Raw genomic sequence first — 13,660 nt, 5'->3', positions numbered from 1 at the left:
TACTCCCGAAATGGATGTACCTATTCTATACAGCACCAGCTAGATTGGATAATAATTTTTTTAAAAAACTAAATTACTATGTCCTTAAATTCATTTGGCAAAATAAAAAACCCAGAATCAAACTTAAAATGCTTCAAGAGCTTAAAGAAAGAGGAGGATTTGGTGTTCCAAAATGGGAATACTACTATCAGGCCGCAAATTTAGTCTGGATCAGGGATTGGATATTGTTGAGAAGAAGGAGGTTGTTGATCTTGGAAGGGGAGGGGCTACATCAAGGTTGGCATTATTTTCTTTGGCAAAACAGAATCCCAAAGCACAGGTACCTTGCAGGACATTATGTGAGGAATATTCTAATTGAGTCCTGGAGGAAAATTAAGGGTAAATGTTACTCTTCAATCCCCTCTTGGCTGGTCCCACTCGAAGCTATAACGTATAGGCCTCTATATAACAAAGAAATTCACTTCTCTTACCGGGAACTTCTGGACCCCATGGTAGTCTGAAATCAAGAAATGAGTTGGAGCTGCAGGGAAGACAACTGGATTGGTGGGCTTATGCCCAAATTTGCTCGAAATTTAAAAAAGATAGGGAACAAGATGGTATTAATTTGAATCAGCATGATCTGGACAATATCATTCTAGGAAAAGAGGACAAAATGTTATCAAGGATATATAAACTTTTAATAGACTATTGGATAGGGGATGAAATAGTTAAAGACTCTATGATTGCCTGGGGGAGAAATATTGGCTATCCAATTGATATGACAAAATGGGAAGAAATCTGGCTTAAACATATGAAATTCCTGTGGGCAACATCATACAAAGAAAATGTGTACAAGATGCTGTATAGATGGCACCTTCCACCTGCTCGTCTTTCTAAAATGTATTCAAATCTCTCACCAAACTGTTGGAAGTGTGTGGAGATTAGCACCTATTTCCACATGTGGTGGACCTGTTCCAGGACGACTGAATTCTGGAAAATTATACAGGCATGGATCATGGAAATCACAGGTTATAACCTAATTCTGAAACCAGAGTACTATCTATTGAACATTAGGCCAGACAACATAGACACAAATATATGGTGTCTGTGTGTATTTATCACCACATCAGCAAGAATATGTTTCGCCCAACATTGGAAGGGGAAAGACCTACCGGCTGAAGATTTTATTTTGGAGAATATTTTGTATTATGCGGAAGCCGACAGACTGACTAAAGCATTGAGAGATCAAAAGGACTCCGTATATTTCCAATGTTGGGACAAATGGTATGTTTGGTTGAACAATAGACGCCCAAAAAGTCAAGTATAACCAGGATTATGTTTAATATATGTCAAATCTGACTGAAGCCTACATACCGTAGAAAGTGTAAATATCATGTAAAGTTCCTGTCGCGATCATTTGTTTGACTATTTCTTTTTTTTTGATGTATTATTTTAAATAAATTTAAAAAAATTAAAAAAAACATTACATTTTTAATCTTGTTTTTCAGATACTATATTATACTTCTTAAGCTGCTGATGTAAATTGTGCTTCTACCTATGCTTATCCTGCCTCAGTTACCTCTCTCCTCGGTCCTTGCAAGTCACCTCCAAGGTGGCAAAACAAACATTTTAGCAAAACTTGAAGATGATCTTGAACAATATCAGAAAAATTAGAACTAATTATAACTGATATTCTCCAGATTTCTATCTAAGTGCCTTTTGCTACTAAACTGGTCTTTAGATGTCAGCTTTGTCCCACATTAGTGTGCTTAACTTCTGGTAGCTGTTAAAAACCACATTGTTTTGGAGGGCATATGGTGACCGAGATGATAATAGAATAACAGAGTTGGAAAAGACCTTGGAGGTCATCTAGGCCAACCCTCTGCTCAAGCCAGAAACCTTATACCATTTCAGACAAATGGTTGTCCAATCCCTTCTTAAAGACCACCAACGATGGAACGCTCACAACTTCTGGAGGCAAGTGGTTCCACTGATTAATTATTCTAACTGTCAGGAAATTTATCCTTACTCCTAAATTGCTTCTCTCCTTGATTAGTTTCCATCCATTGCTTCTTGTCTTGCCTTCAGGTGCTCTGGAAAATAGATTGAGCTGGGGCTTCTTTGTGGCAGCCCCTGAGATATTGGAACATTGTTATCATGTCACCCCTGGTCCTTCTTTTCTTTAAACTAGACATACCCAATTCCTGCAACTATATTTCATATGTTTCAGCCTCTAGTCCTTTAATCATTTGATCAATGGTTTTTTTATTTCTCATTTTGATTTTATGACCTGCTTTATATATTTTCCATGAATATTTCATTCTATGACCATTGTATTTATTTGTTGTGCATCACCAACAGTCTTACTGGTTTGTTGATATAAGTGGAATACAAATGGAAAGAATGAATGACTATTTTAATATTTATGCCTGGATTATACATTAGTTTCTATAGTCCAGATCTTTTTCTCCTAATTGGGAATCACTCATTAAAGACATTTATTCCATCCTAGATACTTCTGAAATGGTGTTATGTATAATTAATTCCTTTGGTGTTAAACATTCATTACAGCCTTTTCCTCAACCAAACATTTGGTTCATTTACTATTAAGAAGTTTCCTTTAAAATTTGGCCATAATTCCAGTAGTCTAACCATATCAATCTATAAAAACATTACCTCTCTCCACCACTGATTATTGAAAAAGAATGTTAGTCAATGAGCAAGAATGATATATTTTGTGGGAGATTATTTTTGAGCTGAGCTGCTTAAGAAAGTCTTCTTCGAGTTGAGCCCAATTTCTCATGGTTTCATAGATATTTCTTGGCAAAAATATGGAAGTAGTTTGCCATTACTTTCTACCAGGGTGCTTTAACAACTTCCCGGTTTAACCAACAGTAATAGAGGCATCACCTTCACTAATTCTTAATTACTTCTGGTTCCTACTACTGTTTTGCACTTGATTGGCTGATAGTAAAAATCAGATTAGTTGATGGTTCTCTGAAGTCTGTCTCCCTGATTTAAATGATTGCTTGTAGCAGTGGTGAAATCCAATTTTTTTTACTACCGGTTCTGTGGGCGTGGCATGGTGGGCATGGTGTGGCATGGTGGGTGTGGCGTGGCATGGCGGGTGAAAGTGAAAATGAGGAAATAACTAGAAAGTTGCCCACTAGATTCTGCTTTCTGAAAACTTTTTTTAAAAAAATCTTTTCCAGAAAACTGAGACGCTCATCTTGTTGATCAATATCAAATAAACCTGAAGGGGAAGTTTTGCTAGGTGAGAAAAAAATTCTCCCAAATTGAGTGAGGTAGGGGGGAAATGAAGATAAAACAGTGCGTTCTATTACTTCTGCGAATACTTATTGTAAAATGCAAACCACCAACTATGGGGATATGGTCAAGTCAAAGCTTCCTCTTTTTTTATTACTTCAAACAAAGCTATAATCTGATGAAGAACAGCATCTTGGTTTAGTAGCTATAACAGTAATCAAAAGAATGACGCAAGTAATACTTCTAAGATGGCTTTCATGAAGTGGCTGATAGGACCAGGTTATGCATTTGACATAGAAAGGAAGAATTATTAGCACATTTTTTATCAATACTATTCTTTACATCAATTGAATAACAGGAAGTGGTATGTAACTCTCATCCCAATCTAATGAGTATGCTTAAACGATATATTCTCTTTATAAGGGTCAAAAAAGTATCCACATTTTTATTCTTTAATTAATCTATATCATATTTAGACTTACATGAAACTTTAGCTGCCTCATAATAATATATGTTGTACTTATAATGTTTTCGTTTTCTTTCTCAGTTCAAGATGTATTTTAAATTAATAAATTTATCAATTTAGAATTTATCTCAGAATTTTTTTTAATTTTGTCTTAAGTGTAATTTATCTCCTTTGAAAGCTATGTCATTTAAAAACTTTTCTTAGATAATCAAATTCTAGCATGTTATATGAAGGTGTGAATGTAGCCTCTAGGCCTCAAATTGCTTAATTAAACCCTTGCAGTATAATGGCTAATCAATGGACTAGGAGTAAAATCCTAAACAGAAAGATGGAAGGAGCAGGGAATATTTAGTCTTGAGAAAAATCAGCTAAGGGGAGGATAGTATTTTTCAAATACCTGAAAAGATGTCACATAGAAGACCTTTCTCGGTCCAAAATACATGTCATGAATTTGTAGATTTTGGTTATAGAATAGAATAGAATAACAAGAGTTAGAAGGGACCTTGGAGGTCTTCTAGTCCAACCCCCTGCTTAGGCAGGAAACCCTACACCACTTCAGACAAATGGTTATCCAATCTCTTCTTAAAAACTTCCAGCGTTGGCGCATTCACAACTTCTGGAGGCAAGTTGTTCCACTGATTAATTGTTTTAACCATCAGGAAATTTCTCCTTAGTTCTAAGTTGCTTCTCTCCTTGATTAATTTCCACCCATTGCTTCTTGTCCTGCCCTCAGTGCTTGGAGAAAGCATGTTGTGACTGAACTTTAGAAAAACTTCCTAACAGTAAAAGCAGGTCAGCAATGAAATCAATTACCCAGAACAGTCATGAGCTCCCATTCATTGGTGGTGTTCAGACTGGACAACCATCTATCTGGAGTGCTGAAATATGAGTTCTTCTGATTGAGACAAGTGGCTCCTTTCAATTCTTGGATTCTGTCTCAAACTTATAGACATGATTTGGCAGCAACTTTCTAATATTCAAAACTGAAGTCTTTCCCAGCTTAACTGGGCGTGCAAGGAATAAATACTTCATGCTGCAAGAAAGACATTCAATGGTTTTAGAATTTTCTGAGCTGAGAATGGGGATGACTTACATTTGGGAGTAATTCTTACCTTTAAATAAATACATGGTGGCTTACACTTCATTGTTCTTTTGGACAATTCAAGAGGCATGGTCAAAAGATTCAAGAAAAAGGCAAATCGTGAACTGAAACAAAGAATCAAATAGCATCTCAGAAAAGCACTCCTCAGTATAACGGACAGTGAGAGAGAAAAGAACAAAATCAAATATTTTAGATATACTATGGCTGAAATGTTTGATGTAATGTTTAAGGCACCAGGCTAGAAAATAGGAAAGTGTTCATTCTATCCTGCCTTAGGCCTTAGCTAGATGACCTTGGGTGAGTCATTCTGAGTCCTAGGAAATAGACAATGGCAAACCACTTCTGAAATCTTTCCAAGAAAACTGCAGGGACTTGCAGTTCCCAGAAGTCAGCACTGATTACCTGGTCTTCATTTAGATCTTTGGTTTGAGCCTTACAATATACTTGGGAATCAATCCAGAAGCTCAATCACAGAAACTAATGAACAACATAGGTAGCATAGAGCAATAAATAAACCCTTCTAAACTCAAATTGTGATGAAGATATGGGTAAAAGAAGAAGCAATGGATGGAAACTAATCAAGGGGAGACCCAACCTAAAACAGCAGAGAAATTTCCTTAGAGTTAGAACAATTAATCAGTGGAACAACTTGCCCCCAGATGTTATGGGTGTTTCAACTGATTTTTAAGAAGAGATTGGACAACCATTTGTCTAAAATGGTATTGGATTTCCTGCTTGAGCAGGGGGTTGGACTAGAAGACCTCCAAGGCACGGGTGCTATTCAGCAGGTTCTGACAGGTTCTGGAGAACCGGTAGCGGAAATTTTGAGTAGTTCTGGGAACCAGCAAATACCACCTCTGGCTGGCTCCAGAATAGGGTGGGAATGGAGATTTTGCAATATCTTTCCCCCAGGAGTGGGGAGGGAATGGGGATTTTGCAGTACCCTTCCCCTGGAGTGGGGTGGGAATGGAGATTTTGCAGTATCCTTCCCCTGCCACGCCCACCAAGCCACACCCAGTGAACCGGTAGAAAAAAAAATGAATTCCACCACTGCTTCAAGGTCCCTTCCAACTCGGGTATTCTGATATTCTGTTAAACATTAATTTACCCAAAATTTTCAGGTAATAAGGAATGGGAAATTTAAATTTGATGTTATAGTTCTCATGTCTGTTTGATGTATCTGTAAATCTACATCTGAACATGTTCTTGAAATGTTAGTTGCTTACTGCTAGATACTAATGAAATACTTCCCATCCATGAACAACAGTTGGCATTCGTAACCTAATAATATATTTCACTGGTGCTGCTACTTTAAGTGAACTGATTCTTCTACATAAAAATATTTATTTTTCTGTGGATAGAGACAGGAAAGAAATATGAAAAGAAACACACAGGCTTTTTCTGTAAAGACAAACACTAAGGTTAGCCAAGAACAATTTTAAACTTGCCAACAGCCTCCCCAAACCAGAATTTAGCAATAAATCTTAATCTCCACTGCTTAATTAGGCTGCTTGGCTTATACTTGGTTGAAGTCTTTCGAATTCTCCCCATGGGCCAACTAAATTTTTTTTATTACAAACTAGAATTAAATTGCATTAAATAGATAATTGCCCCATCAGTTTGAGGGTGCAGATCCTCTCTTACAACCATGACAGTTTAATTCTTTGCTGCTGTTTCCTTTCCAATGATTCAATGGGCTTATCTCTCACACCTTCTAAATTTTGGCCCTCAATTTTATAGTCTGAGAAGATCTGCAATCAATATTTTTAAATCCAAAATTTTAAATCTAAATTTTATTTTATTTTTTGGGATCATTGTAGCTTGAGTTTTCTACAGATTACCAAGCAGCTGAACAGGACAACCCTCAACCCCCTGCAATGGCGACATTCACGCACAAAATGAAGGGATATAATTCACACCAATACGTATAGAATTCAGTCTTTTTTCATATCTTTCAATATGCCTGACATTAATCCTAAAGTAACCAGCTGCACAACAGAATGAATTGCTCCCTGTCTAACATATTCCTGTAAAATAATTGGGAACTTAATTAGTTATGATAATTTGTATATATGTTCAGTTAGATATACTTCTAGATGGGTCAGTTCTTATTGCTATTTATCAAAAGCCCTGTGTACTTACTCTGATTCCGTTAACAGGTTGTTGTTTTTCCTCCTAGTATTTAAAAAGAAGAATGAGCTAGTAGGAAAATACAAAAACCTTACAAATAGTAGAGAATATTATCTCTTACCTCTTATAAAATCGTACAAAATTCAAGAGTGAAGGCCTAACAATACTGTCTGAAGCCGTTCTTAATTCAAATTAAACTTCTCTGGTATAATGCTATCCATATCTTGGAAATTTCAACTCTTAAAAATTTCAAGTCAGTGTTATTGGACACTATTGTTGAGGTCAGTGGTCGGATGCTGCTGGTTTAACAACCAGTTTGGTGAGTGTGTGCTTTGTGCGTGCAGTGCTGAACATGGAGCCTTTAGAAGCTCAGTTGCTTACTTTCCAAGTCAACAACGGTAAGTAGAACGGGGGGGGGGATCAGCTGTGCTGCGCGATTGAGATGAGCTAGAAAGCAGGAAATAAAGGACAGGATAGGGTGAGGGCAGGGCGGGTGGGGGGCAACTGATCGTCAGAGCTTCCGGTTCACCTGAACCGGTCCGAACAGGTTGAATTCCACCTCTGGTTGAGATGTGCAGCTAGGCAAAGTTGACCTGGATCCAAACCAATACCTACAGCTAAACCTTGAGAAGAACCTTAGAACTGTCCAGCAACAGAAGAGTATTTAATATTTAATAATGTTATTTACTTTGAAATATATTGTGACATTATAAGTAGTTCTTGACCTATGACCACAACTGAGCCCAAAATTTATCTTACTAAGTGAGACATTTGTTAGGTGAGTTTTGCCCCATTTTACAACCTTTCTAGCCACAGTCGTTAAGTGAATCACTGCAGTTGTTAAGTTAATAACATGGTTGTTAAGTGAATCTGGATTTCCCATTGATTTTGCTTGTCTGAAGTTTGCAGAAGGTGACCACATGATCCTGGGACACTGCCACTGTCACAAATATGAACCAGTTTGCAAACATCCATATTTAAATCACATGACCATGGGGATGCTGCCATGGTCATAAGTATGAAAAACAGCCATGTTACTTTTTTCAGTACTGTTGTAACTTTGAACAATCACTAAATGAACTGTTGTAAGTGGAGGACTAGCTGTATTCAATTAAGTTGGTCAGATTAATTGTTTTATGTTTTTTAATTGTTTTAACAATGTGCTAGGCTTTGTAAACCAGCCAGAATGTGTTGGAATGGGGGGGGGGGGGGAAACAGGACACACACCATTTCAAATTTATTTTTTAAAATTTCAAATGGTTTACATTTTAAATTTTAAAGAGAGTTTTTTCCCAAATGCCACCATTCTGCTAAACAACTAATTCCCACAACACTGTCAAACTTTTTACAAAGGCTGTATTACTATTCTTCTTCCCATCCTTCCTATTACCTATCTCTTCCTACTTATGACTATAACTATGTTGCTTATATTTTTATGATTTATATTGTTCTGTTTGTTTCCTAGTATGATTTGATTATTAGCTTATTAGTAAGCTATGACTATTACTATGTGTTGTATCTTATGAGTCTTGATGAATATATTTTTTTCTTTTTTCCTTTTATGTACACTGAGAGTGTATGCCCCAAAGACAAATTCCTTGTATGTCCAATCACACTTGGCCAATAAAGAATTCTATTCTATTCTATTCTATTCTATTCTATTCTATTCTATTCTATTCTATTCTATTCTATTCTAATAAATTAATATATACCTAATTAGCCACTAACACCTAAAAACTACAGATGGCCTACAATATGCCTACCGTTATTGAAGGATAAAGGCATTAAGTGGAAGGGTAATAAAAAAAAAAGTTCCGTAGCATTAGTCTAATGCCTTTTCCTAAAAGGCATAAGCTTAACCATGTGAAATGCTTTGAAAAATTGAACAACTGCAGATGCAAGAAATACTATTGCTTTCTTTGTTCCTTATTTCCTTTCATGTCTATGGACCCGTCTAATTTAAGTTCCCCTTTCCAACCAAACAGAGCTCCTCTCCGTTCACGGTGATTCCAAGCGATAAGAAAAGTCCCCTAAAGTGGTTCGATGTTCGAAATATTCAAAACTTGGTCATCAATAGGCATAGACAGGTAGTTTGGCCTGCAAATTCTGTGAGTTCCCCAACCTACAATAGCATCCAAAACATCTGAAGGAAACACAGATTGTTAATTGCTGTCTAGACAGTTTATTGCAGCAATAAGATCAAAACACAGAATTGTGAGGTTTGGGGGTATGAATCATGCAGACTAAACAATGGTTTTACTGCATTTACAGAGAAGCTGATTTATAATGCTCTTGGTTCAGCAATAAAATCTTTCTATAGGTTATACCAAATAAATTTCGCCTCTTTCACATCCTCTTGTTATAATTCTGTCACCCTGATTTTTAAAGTATGCTTTCACAAACATCTGTGTGGAGGTCTTATCTAAGATTACCTTTCATACCATATTAAATATATAGTCTATCCATCTAATCTTGTTCTAGAAAGCTACTTGTGTTCCTTTAGCCATTCTGTGCTTTAATTGGTTTTATTATTTCAGTACCGCTAACTTAGCACGCTCATGTGAGATTCATTTCTGATTTTTTTATCTAGGGTAGCAACCTAGAGGATGGGCTGTGAAACGGAATGCTAGGGCTTCAAATCTCTGCAATTTTTTTTTCTGCAAAGCAATAGAGACCATAAACCACATTGGTGATTACAGTCCTAAAGCATGACGATAGTGGTAGAAATTATGGGGAAGGTTATAAAGTTTAGATGCTGTTATCTCCAGATTTCTTATTATTATCATTCTGTGCTATTTATTAATTGTATTTTACAGTTTGCCTTTTTAGTGTTCTCTGAAACTTTTCCTGTTCAGATTAATAATCAAGCTCAGAGAAGGAATATAATAGAAATATAATAAAAATAGTATTTACAACATTTTCTATAATAATGAACATATTATTCTTAGGTTTGCAGCTTTCACAAACTACTTCATACAATAAAAACTACATTTTTCACAAAAATATACATTACAAAGCAAATTAATGCAATGAATTGTAGCAGTAGTCCATTAACTTATTAAAAATACAGCCCATTTAAAATAAAAAGTTTACAGAATGACAAGAGAGAAACTAAAGTCAATTTTTATGATTTAAAAGCTATGATGCCTGGTTGTCATCTCACTCTCATACCATATACTATAATTTTGCAGACCACAATGGATGGGTATCAAAATATATTAACTATATAATTTCTTGGAAGGAAGTTATGTTTCAAAGATATTATTGTGAACTCACATTATATTCCAACAATCAGAAACTTATGAAGAGCTTTGTATATAACCTGTCTGGGCAATTGCAAAAAAGATGATTTTGTATTCTCGGAAGGTTTATGGGTAACAGATTTTTGGTTTAATGATATGTGTCAGCTCGCAACCTTCACAACAGCCTTCTATCAAAGGAGAGGCAACATCGAATAGTACAACTCCTTTTTATATATAATGTTTATTAAACATTTTCACAGAAATAAAAGATAAACATGATATAATGTAGAAAAAAAGAATAAAAGATGGATGAACAGTCAACTTCTGTTCTTTACAGCAAATTTATTATGTCTCCTCCCTCTTTAAAGTTATATCATAATTCTCTTCTTTCCATGTTGAACCATGTTGAAGCAAATCGATAAGTCACCAATTAGTTTTTTGACATTTTCAGCAAAAGGTTCATAAGAGGTTGTCAACAATGATTTCATAGGATCCACACCAAATTCCTTATTTAAAAATGAATATAATATATTATTATTATGAAGGTTTACTATCATTTATATATTTCTTTGTTTGCATCCCACTTTTATTATTTTTACAAACAACCTACAGCAGTAAACATATCCAACATGGCTTCCTCCTCCTCTTGTCATACAACAACAACCCTGTGAGGTGGGTTGGGCTGAGGGGGGTGATTGGACCAAAGTCATCCAGCTGGCTTTCATGGCTAAGGCGAGACTTGAACTTACGGTCCCCTACTTTCTAGCCTGGTGCCTTAACCACTAGACCAGGCTGCTCACTGGAGTAAAAAGAGAAAAACCTGCCCATGAAATTAGGAAGTTAAATCTTTATTATTAAGGAAATCAGATCAAAATGGGGACAGGGTCCTCAACCTTCACAGTAGAAACTATCCTATTGATTTTCATTCTTCTGTGTTATAAATCTTACAGGCTTTCTTCTGTTATTGCTGGTCATCCCAATAAATGGTGTGACCTACAATAAAACAGGATTTCAGCTTAACACTCTTTCAGATTCAGACTCGTATTAACACATGGATCAATTGCCTACTTTTCTTACTCAACAATGCAGTCAAATTAATTTCATCCCATTTGGTCAGAAACTATGGTAACCTACTTATCTAGAAAACATGTTCTGATAAACTATCCTTACAACCAAAAGGCCTTTGCAATGTCTCTGTTTGGATCACAGAAACAGCTGCTGATAGATCTCTCTCCTTAAGGAGAAAGCATTTCCACCCACCCACTTCAAAAAACATCAGTGGAAAAAAATCATGAAGGTGATGAAAACAAGATTGAAGAATCCCTTTGAATCTTAAGCAGGAGTATTAGTCCTCCAGATCAGAAAAGTGAAGTGTTTTGCCTTTCTATTAAATCCAACCTAAGTGTTCTCACCTGAATTATGAACATAGAAATGTCTTTATTTGTGGAAATTTGCAATGGCACTGGGTGTTTCGTTGTTGTTTTTTCCTTGAAGACATTTCGCTTCTCCTCCAAGAAGCTTCTTTCGTTCTGATGAGAAGCAAAATGTGTTCAAGGAAAAAACCAAAGAAAATCTAGTTGCCTTTTGAAAAAGCACCTTTGAGACAACCATGACCTGGATGATTGAGAATCTCCATAGATACTTGCAATGGATATTTTAATGATATGAATCAGATAAATTTCTTCCCCATATGATCCTTCCAGAAAACAACAATGACTAAAATTGCATTCCCTAATCCCATTTCTTAAGAAATAGGCCATGTAGAAAATGTATAGGACTGCATAATAAATGTGAAAACTACAAAGCCACTTCCTCCTTTACATTGTTTTTGTGTTTATTGGTGTTACTTCCTGAGGTAAAAAATGCATGAAGACAAACTGTACAAATCATTTCTCTGCTTATTTGTTAAGGAAATATGCTGTCCTTTCTTATTCAACTCTCAGGATCTCATTACAAGATTAAAATACCTAAGTAAAATAATACGTAATGTATAGTTTCATACACGCTTCTAAATAGAAAGCATGCATATCCTGAGGCAAAAAAGCCAATTAGGGTTCTGCATATTTTTACATTAAGGATGGCTGCCACTGAAATGCTTTTGATTACTTCAGGAGCTTCAGTGTAAAATCTAATACAGAACAAAGTTCTCAGAAGATCTTTGGGTAATAAATATAATCTACAAATATAGAAAATAATCTGGATACAAAATCAATCTTCGGAAAACAAAAACAATCACAAGATTTTTAAAGGAAGAAAAAAATAATGTTCTGGGGAAAAAAAGAATCTGGTTGTGAGATAGCACACTCAGTGAAATATCTTGCTTTGCATTTATAAAATCTATTAGAGATCACAAAGTTCTCAGAAGATCTCTGAGTAACCCTTCAGATTGGAACAAATTTTGTAAAAAGATTCCAGGAATGTCTCTCTCTCGGTCCCCAGTCCCTTTGTTCTATATTTTTCCGTGCAACCAACCAATTCTTTTTTAATCTTGCTTACTGGAGTTTGTTATCAAGACAGAGAGAAGCATCAAAGCCACAAGTCTCTAGAGATTTTCTGCAGGACTCCAAGGCCATAAATACACATTTAATCAAAATACAGTCTTGTGAAGTGCTGGAGAACTGTATTAAGAACTTCATCAACTAAGGAAGCCCCAGATAATCAGGGAAAAATAATCCTGAGGAAGGAGTAGTGAAGAGGGGGTTAGTAGTAAGATGGGCATAAGCACTATTTCTGTTTACTCTTAATGGAAATTGACTCTGCTCCTTAGGTGGGAAAGGCCTGGCTTGCTTTAATGGAGATGCCACAGGAGTGTTATTTGATCAAGAATGCTTTCCACAGCTGTTGTTTCTTTCTCTCTACTTCAGTCAACATTCTCACAGCAATAATTAATTTAGCACCTAGCCACAGACACAAAACACACAGTCCAGCATTGGAGATATCTATTGGGTGCAGAGTTTCTTAGTCTTGTTCCTTAAAAGCATTTCCCAATGCTATTTCTAATGCCAATCCTGTGTATGAAGACTATAGCTCCATATTGGTATCAGAATTTCCCAGTACATCCCAATACTGCCTGGTTAAAGAAGCTGCACTAATCCCCAGTTATAAATGCTACAACTACCTTGTTTATTAATATATTTTATACCCTGCAGAGTTTATTAATATATTTATACTCTGATTTTTCTTGGGAACCCAGTTTGGGTGACAGCATCTAAATGATACTAATGTCAAAAGAAAACTAAGTGTAGGAATATCCAGAGTTGTTGGTTAGGCTGGGTTGGAAATGTTCTCAGAAGGCAGCAGGGGAAAACTGTTTCCAGGATCAACTCAAGTCTTTAGTAGCTTTGGCCTAAGAAGTGGTGCCTTGTGTGAATCCAACCTGAATAGGTTCATGTCAGTGGTGAAATTAAAAATTTTTTATTACCGGTTCAGTGGGTGTGGCTTGATGGGCGTGGTGTGGCTTGGTGGGCATGGCAG

This window comes from Pituophis catenifer, unplaced genomic scaffold, assembly GCF_029215685.1.
Source record: "Pituophis catenifer annectens isolate HBS135680 unplaced genomic scaffold, rPitCat1.0.hap2 SCAF_3, whole genome shotgun sequence".
Classification (NCBI taxonomy): Eukaryota; Metazoa; Chordata; class Lepidosauria; order Squamata; family Colubridae; genus Pituophis; species Pituophis catenifer.
Note: the sequence above shows the minus strand (reverse complement) of the source record.